Below are 16,482 nucleotides of genomic sequence, written 5' to 3' on the forward strand. Positions count from 1 at the left end.
TAGGAAGGGTGGGGGATGATCTGGTTAAATGACATTACTAAATGATCAGCAGCATGGAAAGTTCTGTGGGGTGGGCTGAGTGCCAGTGACCTGCTGTGGTATGCAGCTGGGACAGGCAAAGGCTTTCCCTCCATCTCATCTCATTCCTCATCCGACCCATTCTCTGTGTGTGTGGGACATCCTCCCCCAAACCCATTTCCTCTCAGGGTTTGCCCATGCTGCTGGTCTGGCCTGGCCATGGCTGATACTGAAACCAACTATTTATAGACTTCGAGGACAGATGGAGTGGCAGGGCCAGTTTCCATGACGCCAGGGCTCCTGGCGGGTGGCTTCCTTTCTGCTGGGTCTCCACCTACCCCCTCTGGGTCTGTCTTCTCTGCTATCTCTCTGAAGCTCCACTTCCATGTGGTCATTCCTTGGGTAGCATCAGGGCTGCCACTGGGTCCCTTCTAAATGATAGTTGACTCTAGGTACCACCACCTGCTGCCCACTTCCTGCATCAGACCACATTCCAGGCTGAGGAGAGGTCTCAGCCATCACCACTGGGTGATGAGCCTGGGGTCTTCTCCTGTTCGCAGGACTAGTCACTAGTCACCTAGGAGCCTTTAGCTCCTACCCACTGATCACCTGAGTTTATGAATCCCAGAAGGGTAGTAAGAGAGGATACTAATTACAAATGTCTGGAGTTAAAAGAGGTCAGAAATAATGGAAAAGAATATGAAAAAAATTATATATTTTACATACATATATGTATAAACTGAATCACTCTGCCATACACCTGAAACTAACACAACATTTTAAATCAGCTATACTTTCATGAAATAATTAAAAAGGTAAAAAAAAGTTAAGAGGGGAAAATGACCATGAAGATATCTGCTATCCTGCCAGATACTACTTCCTATATTGGGCCTTGGAAGCATGATAAAAAGAGGGTTGTGTCATTGGTCAGCTGTGAGGATTCAGCAAATTATTTAGCCTTTGGGGGTTGTTTCTTTCTTTTGGTTTGGTCAACAGCTGTCTATTGACTACTTCCCATTCGCTGCACACTATTCTGTGCACTAAAAAGTCAACAGCAAACAAAACAGACAAAAATTTTCTCCTCTGTTTGAGATGGATATGTATACACTGCTATATTTAAAATGGATAACCAACAAGGTCCTACTGTATAGCACATGGAGCTCTGCTCAATGTTATGTGGCAGCTGGGATGGGAGGGGAGTTTGGGGGGAAATGGATACACATATATGTATGGCTGAATCCCTCCAGTGGCCACCTAAAATTATCACAACATTGTTTGTCGGTCAGCTATACCCCATTACCAAATAAGAAAGCAAAACAAATTTTCTCCTTCATGAAGCTTACATTTTAGTGTAAGAGATAAACAATAAGATAAGTAAGTAAACTCTATGGTGTGTTTCGTGGGTGGGTATGTATTTAAATGTGTGTGTATGTCTATGTTATTTGCATGCGTGTTTTCCTGCCCAAAGGGTCTAAGAGCAAAGATGCTCCAGAGCAATGAGTACACTTGCTTTCCTAACCTTGTTTTTTAAATACCATAAAAGGAACCAGGACTTCTCAAGAAAATTCTAGGGCTGCAACAGGATAGGTACAAGAGGAACCTGGAATAGCCTTTTATGCAGAAACTATTAAAGTGCCTGAATAAGTGGTGGATGCATTGCAGGAGAGGGAAATGTCACGTTCTGGGACCTGCAGGAGTCCTTAGGATGGACCGCAAAGTGAGGATTTTGGCTTCTCAAGCAGGGAAGAAGTCAAGAGCAACCATAATAAAGGGAAAGCAAGTTGATTTAGGGAGAGACACATTCCATAGGCGGAATGTGGAACCCTCTCAAAACATGAATGCAGTCCTGTGGCATGGGGTCGTAGGTTTTTATAGGTTAAGTATTGATAGTTTCATAGGCTGAGTGGGAGGAATAGTCTTGCTATTTCAGAGTAGGGTGGGGGTTTCCCAGGAATTGGACCACTTGGCTACTTGGCTTTTTTTGGTCCTCTTCAAGACTGTCATGGTGTAAGTGGGGTGGTTTTAGTGTCTCGGTGAAGGTATAATAAACTCTAGATCAATGACCAGACTATTCTCAAGGCCACCTTGGTTTCAATTGGTTCCAGCTGGTCTTTATCTGAACAGCTGTGCCTCTTCTTCATTATCTAGTGTTGGTGTCCTGCCCCTTTCCCTCCTGTCTCATTCTCTGCTCAGAGACTTTTACTCCCATATTCTTATGGGAAGCGGAAGGTTGGAGGTCCATCTTCTGTAGCTGCTTCTGGGCTGGGCAGGGGCATTGACCCTGCCTATCAGGGAGTAAAAGTCTCTGGATGCCTGGTGCAGGGGTCCTGGGGGTGGGACAGCTTCTTGTTTAAGTTAGAGGGCAGTATGCGTTGGAATCCTTGCACAGCCACCATTTTAACATGGAACTCTTGTAAGCCAGAAGACAGGAAATTTACCAAGGGATTAAAGAGGCATGGTCCAAAGAGGAGGAAGAGGAGGACCGTGACTGAGCCCAGGAGGGGTAGGAACTGAGGAAGGCTAGGGAGAGAGGACTTCCTTACTAGTGGACCAGATGATACTAGGGTCTGACCCCTGGTTGTATCTGTGTAACCATGATGCTTGCTCATAAATCTTTTTGATGCCCGTCTCCATCTGGTCCAGATTATTAACATAGGTACAGCAGGTTTTGTTTATAACCACACAAACACCACCCTGCTTCTCTCGGAAGTAATCCAAGGCCAATCTGTTGTCTACGACCACATTGGCCAGTGAGTTTAAAGAAGTTGAAAATCTATTTAGGTCATTTCCAGCGGTCAGGGTTAGGCTCTCTAAAGTGTTGGTTATAGTTTCTAGGGTTACCTCATGATAGACAAAGCCTCCTCATGGAGCTACCAATCCCCCTGTCAGTCATATCCCTGCCAATATTTATCTGATGGCCCTCCTGGGATGGTATTGAGTATTATTATGTGTTGTGACTGTGAATGGGACTCAATGTCCTAATATACAGGCTCCCTTGTGCCACACAGTGTGGATATAAGGAGAAGCATTTACATATGGGTCAAATTTTCCCTGGGGTGCCCTTGTGTTTGGGCCCTCATTCTGGGGAGTGCCTCATGTGCAGACATATCCTGAAGGTACAGTAAGATGTCTGGGAACCGAAGACTGTAACAAATAAGCAGCCATTCAGATCTGTGGAAGGGACAAGTTATGAACACAGTACACAAGAGATAAGAACCTATTGTTATATTCAAAATAGTAGAAACCTGGAGTATTCAATTCCCTCAGCTTAGATGAGATGGTGTAGTAAGAAGGTATTTTTATTTTATTATTTTACTTATTTATTGGGCTGCACCGGGTCTTAGTTGTGGTACATGATATCTTCAGTCTTCATTGCAGCATGTGGGATCTTGTGTTCAAGCCCTCTACCTCTCTGTTGGTAGTTCCAGTAGGGGACTACTAGTGGTAGGACAGTGGGGGTCCTGGTTGGGGATTGCACTCCCCACCCCCCACCCAAGGTAGATTATATATCCTTGATTTGGGGCTGCAAGTTCATCAGCATATGCCTGGGCTGCACCAAGGACCGGCTTTTCTCTTTAGAGGTGCAACAGGTAGAAAGGTAGAGATTGCCCCCAAGTAAATCCATAGAACATTGTCAGCTTAGTGAATTCCTCCAGGAACTAACTGGGGTCCTTGGGAAAATGTCCAGATTTCTCTTTGCAAGTAGCTGGGTCAGCCATAGGAAACGGGACATGGACTCTGTTCCTCTATCAGCAGTCGGCACTTCCCTTAAGGCACAGAGTTTGGTATTGGGAGGCTGATAGGTAGCCGTGCTTCCTGTAGTACTGGCGGGACTCACTTTTGGTAACAGAGGATTTAGGACAGGGCTGGAAGGATAAGGTGGTAGGGTTTCCAGCCACCCAGGCGGGGCACTAGAGGTAGGTGGGCTGGAAGCCTGCCCCCTATCAGAATTGGAGGAGGGGGCAGGAGTTCCCTGATGTGGACCTCAAGGAGGTGGGCTCATAAGGAGATCATCTAAAGTATGAATGCCAACTAGGAAAAGGAGAGGCAGTACAGGAGTTTGAAAACCATCTTTTTGCAATATCATTGTCAAAATTAACTCTGGCAAGAATCATCATTGATGCAAAATCTAGGGTTTGATGAGGAAGAGGATGTTTGTATGATCTTAAAGTATCTCCCCACAGATTGCTTGTCAGATGCAAAGGAAAAAGAGAGAGAGAAAGAAATCAATACACAGTGACCAAGCAAGACTTTGTTTTTTTAAAAAAGTATTTATTTATTTGGTTGTGCTGCATCTTCATTGCAGCATGCAGGATCTAGTTCCCTGATCAGGGATCAAACCCTGGTGCCCTGCATTGCGAGCACAGAATCTTAGCCACTGGACCACCAGGGAAGCCCCAGGACTTGTTTTTAGTGACACCTCTCCCAACCCCTTTTATTTAGTAGAGGGTTGTCTGATATTTCTTTGTGATTTGGTTCAGGTTATGCTTTCCTGGCTGGAATGTTACATAGCAATGCAGCGTCCTTCTCAGGATGTTGTTTCAGTCACAAATTATTCTTTGGCCCCTCACAGTTCAATTCAGTCGCTCAGTTGTGTCTGACTCTTTGTGACCCCATGGACTGCAGCACGCCAGGCCTCCCTGTCCATCACCAACTCCTGGAGTTTACTCAAACTCATGTCCATTGAGTCAGTGATACCATCCAGCCATCTCATCCTCTGTCGTCCCCTTCTCCTCCCACCTTCAATCTTTCCCAGCATCAGGGTCTTTTCCAATGAGTCAGTTCTTCACATCAGGTGGTCAAAGTATTGGAGTTTCAGCTTCAGCATCAGTCCTTCCAATGAATAGTCAGGACTGATTCCCTTTAGGATGGACTGGTTGGATCTCCTAGCTGGGAGGGACTCTCAAGAGTCTTCTCCAACACCACAGTTCAAAAGCATCAATTCTTTGGTGCTCAGCTTTCTTTATAGTCCATGTATAGTCTCAGATCCATACATGACCACTGGAAAAACCATAGCCTTGACTAGACAGACCTTTGTTGGCAAAGTAATGTCTCTGCTTTTTAATATGCTGTCTAGACTGGTCATAACTTTCCTTCCAAGGAGCAAGCATCTTTTAATTTCATGGCTGCAGTCACCATCTGCAGTGATTTTGGAACCCCCCAAAATAAAGTCTGCCACTGTTTCCACTGTTTCCCCATCTATTTGCCATGAAGTGATATGACCAGATGCCATGATCTTAGTTTTCTGCATGTTGAGTTTTAAGCCAAGTTTTTCACTTTCCTCTTTCATTTTCATCAAAAAGCTCTTTAGTTCTTCACTTTCTGCCGTAAGTGTGGTGTCATCTGCATATCTGAGGTTATTGATATTTCTCCTGGAAATCTTGATTCCAGCTTGTGCTTCATTCAGTTCAGCATTTCTCATGATGTACTCTGCATATAAGTTAAATAAGCAAGGTGGCAATATACAGCCTTGACGTACTCCTTTTCCTATTTGGGACCTGTGTGTTGGTCTGTGTCCAGTTCTAACTGTTGCTTCTTAACCTGAATACAGATTTGTCAGGAGGCAGGTCAGGTGGTCTGCTATCCCCATCTTTTGAAGAATTTTTCAGTTTGTTGTGATCCACACAAAGACTTTGGCATAGTTTCTGATGCTAATTTTGATCTTCTAGCAAGGTGGTATTGAAGTTTGCCATGTTGTTACCAAACACAAGTTTCCTGTGTGCAGTGAGGCCAAACACCACCAAAATGTTATGTTGGAGTTTGGAGCAGAGAAAGGTTTATTGGAGGGCCATGCAAGGAGACAAGTGACTGATGCCCCTCAAAGCCCAAACTGCCTGAAGGATTACAGCAAAACAGTTTTAAAGACAAGGTGAGGGAGAGGTGGTCACAAGGTACGTGATCAGCTAGTGCACAATTCTCTGATTGGTTGAATGTTAACAGGTGGTTAACATTAATCAATTCTTAGGTGTCAGTAGGTGAGGGCTTCGTGCTCATTGTCATCAGGCAGTTAATTTCTTCCGTTGAGTGAGTAAGTGAAAAGTTGCTCAGTTGTGTCCAATTCTTTGCAACCCCATGGATACTACAGCCCATGCAATTCTCCAGGTCAGAATACTGGAGTGAGAAGCCTTTTCCTTCTCCAGGGGATTTTCCCAACCCAGGGATCAAACCCGGGTCTCCCACATCAGATTCTCTACCAACTGAGCCACAAGGGAAGCCCAATTTCTTCCATTTGGTGGTGATTTAGCATCTGAAAAACTCAGGAAACAAATGCTTGAGATCCTATTAGCTGGGTACTTCAGAGAGGAGCTGCAGCAGCAGATGTCGGAGAAGAGTCTGATCTGGGAAGAACCCATAGGGTCCTGCTCAGTTACAGATGGATTATATTCTTCAAAAATGGTAATGTCATAATAGACAAAGAAAGGTTTTGGATATGCTTCAGATTAAAGGAGAGTAGCTATGTATCTGATAGTAGACTTGACCCTGTACTGGAGAGAAACATGGATACAGATGGGAGAAAAGCCTTGTAACAGTGTTACATTTACTGGCTGATAACTCTATGGTTGTGAAAGAGAATATTGCTACCTTTAGGAAATATATGCTGAATTATTTAGTGATAAAGAACCACATGTATATAACCTATTCTCAAGTAGTTCAGGAGAAAAAGTTGTGTTTTTGTGATTGTGTGTGTGAAAGAGAGAGACAAAGAGAATGCAAATAAACTAAATGGGATAAAATATTAGCAATAAGTAAATTTGGGTAACGGCTATACGGATGTTCTTTGTACTGTTCTAATTCTTGGAACTTTTCTGTGATTTTGAACTTAATTCCAAATAAAATAAAAAAAAAAAAATAGCAGGATAGATGGTGTTATGCTCTGTGGAGAAAAATAAAGCAAGGTTGCAAATACCAAGTGATGAGGGAAGACTAAGCAGCAAGACCCTATGCCCCACATCCTTTGCTTTAGCTCTTCTCTGAAGTACCTAGATAATAGTATCTCATATTTTTCAGATGCTAAAACCACTACCAAATGGAGGAAATTAGCTGCTTGATGATCAGGGGCCCGTAGCCAACAGCCTTCTGGTGCCTATGGATTGGTCACCACCAACCAATCAGAGAACTATGCACAAGTTGACCATGTTCCCTGGGCCACTCGGCTCTCACCTTGCTGAAACCCTTCAGGGAGTTTCGGTTTTTTTGAGCAAGACCCATATGTTCTCCTTGCTTGAAAGTGAAAGTTGTTCAGTCATGTCCAACTCTTTTGCAGCCCCATGGACTGTAGCCTCCCAATTTCCTCTGTCCATGGAATTCTCCAGGCCAGAATACTGGAGTGGGTAGCCATTCCCTTCTCCAGGGCCCTACAGTAAACCTTTCTCTGCTCCCAAACTCCATGAACTTGCCTTTGGTAACAAGACTTCAGGAAAGTTCTTGAGTCAAGACCTGAGCTAGGTGAGTGGGCAACCCATGTAGCTATTTAGGGGAAGAGCATTTCAGGTGGAGGAAATAGTAAGTTCAAAGATGGGAACAAGCCTAGCACCTTCATTGGCAGGGAGGCCAGTGGGGCTGGAGCTGAGTGAATGAGGGGAGGAGTAGGAGATGAGGTCAGAGAAATAACAGAGAGCCTGATGGGCATTTGAGAACCACTAGAAGGAACCACTTGGAAGAAAAGTTATGACCAACCTAGATAGCATATTAAAAAGCAGAGACATTACTTTGCCAACAAAGGTCTGTCTAGTCAAAGCTATGGTTTTTCCAGTGGTCATGTATGGATGTGAGAGTTGGACTATAAAGAAAGCTGAGTGCTGAAGAATCGATGGTTTTGAACTGTGGTGTTGGAGAAGACTCTTGAGAGTCCCTCCCAGCTAGGAGATCCAACCAGTCCATCCTAAGGGAAATCAGTCCTGGATATTCATTGGAAGGACTGATGCTGAAGCTGAAACTCCAATACTTTGACCACCTGATGTGAAGAACTGACTCATTGGAAAAGACCCTGATGCTGGGAAAGATTGAAGGCAGGAGGAGAAGGGGTCGACAGAGGATGAGATGGTTGGATGGCATCCATGGACATGAGTTTGGGTAAACGCCAGGAGTTGGTGAAGGACAGGGAGGCCTGGCATGCTACAATCCGTGGGGTCACAAAGAGTCAGACACGACTGAGGGACTAAGCTGAACTCAACTGAGAAGGAAGAGGGAAGGTCCTAAGGGCTTTGCAAGGAGGATTAAGATGATCTGTCTTTTGTTTTCAACACTGCTTGCTGTGTTGAAACAGGTGGAAGAGGTGGCAAGAGCAGGAGCAGGGGAGCAGTTAAGTGGGTTGTTGCAATAATCCAGGCGAGAGATGATTATTGGCTAGAACCCAGGGTGGATGCAGAGGAGTCTGCAAGTAGTATTTGGATTCTGACTGTATTTTAAAGCATTTGCTGATGGATAGGAAGTGAGATACAGGAGGGGTGTCAAGCATGACTCAAGTGTTTTGGCCTGAACAGCAGCAACAAGGATGGAATTTCCATTAACTGAAATGGGGGAGCCTGTGGGAGAGGCCGCTTTGGGGATATACTAAGGAATTTAGTCCTGGACATACTTAAGTTTCCAACACCCATGCAGTATTTCAGTGGAGGGGTGGATAGGAATCAGGCCATGGGAGAGCCCCAGGCAAGAGATGAGCATATAGAGCATTTTTTAAAGACACAAGAGTGGATGAGGACACTGGGGAAGTAGGAAGGGGGGCGACATCCAAGGATTGGGCCTGGGAATGCCAACTGCCAGCTGCTAGCCTGGGAAATGAGGAGAAACTACCAGAGGCAGCTGAGAGAGAACAGCCAATGAGGGAAGAGGAGAAGCAAGAGAGGGTGGAGTCCAGGAAGCCAAGGGAAGAAAATATTTTGGAAAGTGTGATCAGGTGTGTCCAATGCTGCTGACAAGATGAAGGAGCTGGGTTTGTTTTTTTTTTTTAATTTGGCTACTCCAGATCTTCTTTGCAGTATGCAGGATCTTGCTTGCGGCATTCCAGCTCTTACCTGCAGCTTGCGAAATCTAGTTCCCTGACCAAGGATTGAACCCACGGCCCCTGCATTGGGAGTTCAGAGTTTTAGCCACTGAACCACCAGGGAAGTTCTAGAGATTTAGATTTAAAAATTAACTTCACGGTGTAATGCACTTAAGGTCATTGAGGGTCCTGATGAAAGGGTTATGTTGGCATGTCGGGGCAAAATCCTGATTGGAGTGGGCTCAAGGGGGAATGAGAGGGGAGGAATTGGAGATACCAAGTAGAAACAGCTCTTTTGAGACCTTTTGCTGTAAAGGGAATGAGCGAAATGAGGCAATAGCTGGAGAGGAACAGGATCAAGAGAGGTTTTCCTTGAACGAATATAACAGATTGATTATTCTCTGTGGGGTCCTGGAAAGGGACTCCATTGTTTATTATTCTCTCTCTGACCTGACCCTACTCCCAGTTGACCCTATAAAGCACCCCCGCCCCACCGCCTCCACCGCCACCAACCCAGGGTAAAGTTTAACTTGCTGTCTGTCCTGTTTCTTCCTCCAGCTCTTCCTGAAAGCTCTAAGCTCTCTCTTCGCAGAGTTCCTCTTTCCCCATCTCATCTGGCCTGTTTCTCCCGTAATTTCCTATAAGTGCCATCTTAGATGCACACCAGCTGCTCTGCCTCATCCCCCTTTATGATGGTGGCCCTCCTGGACTCTCAATGCCCTAGGTTTAAGGAGCCCCACTTTAATCTTTTGGAAACTTTTCAAAAATACTTGAGACAGTCCATCTGCAATGTATTCCCACCTCTAAATCCACAATCATTCTGTGGGTAGGAAGTATTTTATCTCAGAAGAAGAGATTTCAGTAAGTGGTATCAGTTGAGGGTGGAGTGGGGCATAAGATGATGAATTCTTAGTGACAGAGAGGAAAGAACAAATCTGAGATAAGTTCCAAGGAAGAACTGACAGATATTGTCAACAGTTGTATGACAATATGTGTGTGTTGAAAGCCTTTAATACAGTGTACTCTTTGATCTGGCAACTCCACTTCTAAGAAATTAATCTACGGGGGGAAATAGACAAAAAGTATGCTGAAGGTTGTTCATCATATACTATCCATAGTTGCAAAATAACTGGAGACATCCTAACCATCAGCCGTAGAGGGCTGCTAAGTAAACTGTGTGATCACTAAAACGATGACATAGAGGTGAATGTTTTGTCAAAAAAGGTGCTTCTCTGTTTACAATAGATAGGCCATGGAAGCAACCTAGATGTCCATTGGCAGATGAATGGATAAGGAAGTTGTGGTACATATACACGATGGAATATTACTCAGCTATAAAAAAGAATGTGTTTGAGTCAGTTCTAATGAGGATGAAATTGGAGCCTATTATACAGAGTGAAGTAAGTCAGAAAGAGAAACACCAGTACAGTATATAATGCATATATATGGAATTTAGAAAGATGGTAACAATGATCCTACATGCAAGGCACCAAAAGAGACACAGATGTAAAGAATAGACTGTTAGATTATGTGGGAGAAGACAAGGGTGGGATGATATGAGAGAATAGCATTGAAACATGTATATTACCATATGTAAAATAGATGACCAGTGCAAGTTCAATGCATGAAGCAGGGACAGCACTCAAAGCTGGTGCTCTGGGACAACCCAGAAGGATGGGGTGGGTTCAGGATAGGGGGGACGCATGTGCACCTGTGGCTGATTCATGTTGATGTGTGGCAGGGGCCACCACAGTGTTGTGAAGTGATTGTCCTTGAATTAAAATAAATTAAAAAAAAAAAATAAAGGTGCTTGTGGTAAGTAAAAAAGCAGATTGCAAACACATGTGTTACACACATGCTTATCAAGATGTTATATCTCAGTGGCAGTGGTTATGCAGGTGCTCTGTTTTACTTCAATAACTAAATTTTTAAAATTTTTCTTTTGCATTTTTAATTGAAGTATAATTGATTTACAATGTTAGTTTCAGGTGTATAGCAAAATGACTCAGTTATACATATATATATATATCTTTTCTTTTTCAGATTCTTTTCCCTTGTAGGAAAAGAATATACTAAATACTGAGTATAGTTCCTTTTGCTAGAGAGTAGGTCCTTGTTGGTTATCTATTTTATATATAATAGTATGTATATGTTAATTCAAAATTCCTAATTTTTCCCTGCCCCCTTTCCATTTTGATAACCATGTTTGTTTTCTATGTCTGTGAGTCTATTTCTGTTTTGTAAATAAGTTCATTTGTATCTTATTATTTTTAGATTCCACATACAAGCAGTATCATGATATTTGTCTTTCTCTTTCTGACTTCACTTCACGGTAACCTCTAGGTCTATTCATGTTGCTGCAAATGTTATTATTTCATTCTTTTTTATGGCTAAGTAATATCTTTGTTTTCTACATCTGTGACTGTTTCTGCTTTGTAAATTAGTTCATTTGTACTATTTTTTTTTTAGGTTGCACATATTAGTTATAACATATATTTGTCTTTCTCTATCTGATTTACTTCACTCAGTATGACAATCTCTAGATCTATCCATGTTGCAGAAAATTGCATTATTTCATTCTTTTTTATGGCTGAGTAATATTCCATCACACATGCACACACACACACACCACATCTTCTTTTTTGATATTTATTTATTTGACTGCACTGTGTCTTAGTTGAAGCTTGTAGGATCTTTGTTATGTCACACAGGATCTTTTGTGCAGTCCATTGCAGTCCATTGCTGCACATGGACTCTGAGGTTGTGACACATGGGCCCAGTAGTTGTGGTGTGCAGGCTCTTTATTTGTGGCTTGCAGGCTCTGGAGCAGAAGGGCTCATTAGTTGCTCTGCAGCTGTGGGAATCTCAGCTCCCTGACCAGGGATCGAACTTATACCCTCTGCAGTGGAAGCATGGAATCCTAACCAATGGAACACCAAGGAATGCCTTTCATCTTTGTTTTTCTTTCTCAAGATTGCTTTAGCTATTCAGGGTCTTTTTTGCTTCCATGCAAATTAAAAAAATTTTTGTTCTAGTTCTGTGAAAAATGTCATTGCTAATTTGATAGGGGTTGCATTGAATCTGTGGATTGCTTTGGGTAGTATAGTCACTTTAACAATATAGATTCATCCAGTCTAAGAATGTGGTATATCTTTCCATCTGGTTTGTGTCATGTTTGATTTCATTCATCAGAGTCTTAAACTGTTTGGAGTTCAGATCTCTTCAATAGATAAGTTTACTCCTAGATATTCTTTTTGATGCCATGGTAATTTAGGTGGTTTTCTTAATTTCACTCATTTTTTGTTGTTAGTGTATAGAAATGCAACAGATTTCTACACTATTAAATTTTGTATCCTGCAACTTTACCAAGTTCATTGATGAGCTCTACTAGTTTTCTGAGAGCAACTTTAAGATTTTCTACCTATAGTATCATGTCATATACAAACAAATTTACTTCTTTCTTTCCAATCTGGTTTCCTTTTATTTCTTTTTCTTCTCTGATTGCCGTGGCTAGGACTTCCAAAACTATGTTGAATAAAAGTGGTGAGAGTGGACATCCTTATCTTGTTCCTGATCTTAGAGGAGATGCTTTTAGCTTTTCACCATTGAATATGATTTTAGCTCTGTATTTATCATATATGGCCTATATTATGTTGAGATAGGTTCCTTCTATGCCCACTTTCTGGAGAGTTGTGGTTTTTTTAATATAAATGGGTGTTGGGGACTTCCCTGGTGGTCCAGTGGCTAAGATTCTGCACTCCCAATACAGGGAGCCTGGATTCCATCCCTGATTGGGGAACTAGATCTCACATGCTGCAACTAAAGAGTTCGAGGGCTGCAACTCAAGATCCTGTGTGCTGCAGCTAAGGCCTGGAATAGCCAAATAAATAAATGGGTGTTGAATTTTATCAAAAGCTTTTTCTGCATCTATTGAAATGATCATATATAGATAGATAGATAGATATAGATTTTTTTTTTTTTTTAAGAGGATTAGAAGGTACCAGGCTGGCATGTGAGTGGCTTCTCTGTCTGACAGAGTCAGGGAAGGCCCCACTCAAAATGTAAGGTGTGAGCAGAGGTCTGAGGAAGAGAGGAAATATCTGGACTATATTGGAATATCATATGGTTTTTATTCAATTTGTTGATTTGGTATATCACATTGATTGATTTGCAGATATTGAAAAACTCTTTAATTCCTGGGATAGATCCCACTTGATCATTGCATATGACTTTTCAATGTTTTATTGGGTTTGGTTTGCTAGTTTTTGTTGAGAATTCTTCCATCTATGTTCATCAGTAATACTGGTTTGTAATTTTCTTAATTTTTTTGGCATCAGTGTGATGGTGACCTCGTAGAATTAGTATGGAATGGGAGTGTTCCTTCCTTTGCAATTTTTTGGAATAGTTTCAGAAGGATAGGTGTTAACTTCTTTCTAAATGTTTGATAGAATACATCTGTGAAGCCACCTGGTCCTGGACTTTTATTTGCTGAGAGTTTTAAAATCACTGATTGAATTTTAGTGCTTGTAATTCATGTGCTCATATTTTCTGTCTTCTTGGTTCAGTCTTGGGAGATTGACCCTTTCCAGGAATCTGTCCATTTCTCCTTGGTTGTTCATTTTATTGACATATATTTGCTTGTAGTATTCTCTTATGGTCCTTTGTATCTCTTTGGTGTCAGTTATAACTTCCCCTTTCTCATTTCTAATTTTATTGATTTTCACCCTCTCCCTTTTCTTCTTTAAGAGTGACTAAAAGTTTAATAATCTTGTTTGTCTTTTCAAACAAGCAGCTTTTATTTCCTTTGTTCCTTTCTATTGTTTTGTTAGTCTCTATTTCATTTATTTCTGCTTGGATCTTTATGATTTCTTTCCTTCTACCAACTTTGGGTTCTGTTTTTCCTTATTTTAGTTGTTTCAGGTATAAATTTAGATTATTTGAGATTTTTCTTATTTCCTTATGTAAGATTGTATTGCTATAAACGTCCCTCTTAGAACTGCTTTTGCTGTGTCCTATAGGTTTTGGGTTGTTGTGTTTTTGTTTTCATTTGTCCCTAGGTACTTTTTTATTTCTTCAATGATTTTCTGATTTCTTCTTTGATTTCTTCAGTGATCCATTGGTTGTTTGGTAGCATGTTGTTTAGCCTCCGTGTGTTTGTGTGTTTTTGCAGGTTTTTTTCTTGTAGTTGATTTCTATTCTATAGCATTGTTTGCAAAAGATGCTTGATATTATTTCAGTTTTAAAATTTTACTGCAGCTTACTTTGTGGTCCCACATATGATCTGTCCTGAAGGGAAGCAGGTAATGAGAAAAAGAAAAACTCTGTCTTATGTCCTGCTTCTTGCCTTCAAGTATAGTTGTATGAGGATGTGAAGCTTGGAGTGGCCATCGTAGCCAGCTTATAATGATGAGAGACCAGGAGAATCAAACACTAACTCAGAGCCCTGTCTGCCTTCCTGTGAGATATAAGACATATCTGTGTCACATAAGCTGTTGCTTGTTGCATCACCTGCTGTTATAGTTGAAGTCATTCTTAATAGGTACAGGCAATATGGAGAAGCACAAAGTTCTTGGTAGCCTTTGAGCATTGAAGATCTGTAACATTACATACTGCAGTCAGTGAAGGGTTTGTGTGGCAGTGAGGAGGCACAGGCAGTGAGGCTGGACCACACTTTTGAGAGGCTTGTGAGTGGTAAAGAGTAAGATGACATGGATTCCTGAGGGATTCATGAAGATTTTTTCTATGCCATTGATACTGTTGTTGGCTCTGGCAGAAGACTGAGGAGGGACATACTGAATTTTCATTCAAGCACATAATATGTGCTCCTCAAATGGTTGTCTTTATTCTATGAGGTTACTCTTGGAGATGTTGTTATCTTTGAGTATACTTTAGATGTTCCTGAGGTATACTGGTCTGCAGACTTGTCCTTGATGGCTGTCCTTGAAAGCAGTAGAATCAGTGGAGAGGACCCTGGCTTTGAAGTGAGACTGAATCCACTTACTTGCTGTAAAACCTTGGGCTGAATTTATGAGTCTCAGGTTCCTCACCTATAAACAGAGATAAGAATATCTACCTTATAGTTTTGCTATGAGAAATAAATGAGATAATGCATGAAAATTACTGGTACACAGTAAGCATCTGAAAAACTGGAATGCTCTGTGGTGGGCCACTGCAGGTTGCCCTTCAGACATCACTTCTTTTTCCTTCTTCCTGACAGAACCCCCTCTTTGGTCCAGATGTCTCCCCCTCCTTGATGAAAAAACCCAGGCTCAGCTTAAGTGACATTTCTGAGGTCTCATAACCTAGTAAGTATCAGAGGCAGTACTTGAATCCATGTGTTCTGACTTGCAGCCTATTGTTTTTTTAGATTTATGTTTATTGAATTATAGTTGATTCACAATGTGTTAGTTTCTGGCATACAGCAAAGGGATTTGTATTTACATACATATTTATATATATTTTCCATATTCTTTTCCATTATGGTGTCAACTGAAAAAAAAAAAAAACGAGTGCAACCTAGAAGCTGATAGTTCTGTCTTATTCAGCGGTCTTTTGGAAGACAGCAAGACTGGGAGACTGGACTCTCAGGTCACTCTGAAGGAATGCTCCCAGGCAAATTCCGACCTTAAACAAAAGCCTTGTAGGGGGAACTTGCATTTCTCTTCCTGTGTCTTTGAGATGTAAATGTTCTACCTGATCTTAGGGTGTGTGTGTGTGTGTGTGTGTGTGTGTGTGTGTGTGTGTGTGTGTGTGTGTGTGTGTGTGTGTGTTTTGAAAACTTGACCTCTGCCATGCTATTTTGGGGAGTAAACTTTCTGGATTCCTTTCAGTTGACAAAGTCCCCATTCTCTTAAGGAGAAATCTCTTGTGTCTTAGTGGTTTGAGTCACTATTAATATATATCTCATTAACAGCCAGATGATAGATGCTTTAAATTAAACTGGAGAAACTTCTAAATTGGTAGATTTTTAGAGAACTCTCATTATAAGCACCTGTTTTATCGGTGCCTATGAAAAAAAGGTGAAAATATAAATATATCTGTATCTCTAATAGTTAACCTAAAAACTCCCTTAGTTTAAATCAAACAAGAAAAACTGGTTTTGAAAGCCTTATAGTGTTCTTAGCTTCTGCTCAATGGGTCTTACAGATGCTAATAAAAACATTAAATTAGGTCCATTAACAGGAAAGAAATAACTCTAGGGAAGGTGTAGAGACATTTCCCCAACAAGGTAGAAATTTTAAAGGTACTTATTCCAAATAGATAAAGAAATCTTTAGGTAGTTATTTTAAATGGGATAAATAAAATGGACATTTATGGAATTAAAACGCAAGGCTTTGATATTACACGTGTTTGTTTGCTAAGTCAGTCATGTCTGACTCTTTGCAAGTCCATGGACTGCAGCACACCAGTCTTCCCTGTCCTTCACTATCTTCCAAAGTCTGCTTAAACTCATGTGCATTTAGTCAGTGATGCCATCCAAT

The sequence above is a fragment of the Dama dama genome, chromosome 15 (genome assembly GCF_033118175.1).
Source record: "Dama dama isolate Ldn47 chromosome 15, ASM3311817v1, whole genome shotgun sequence".
Classification (NCBI taxonomy): Eukaryota; Metazoa; Chordata; class Mammalia; order Artiodactyla; family Cervidae; genus Dama; species Dama dama.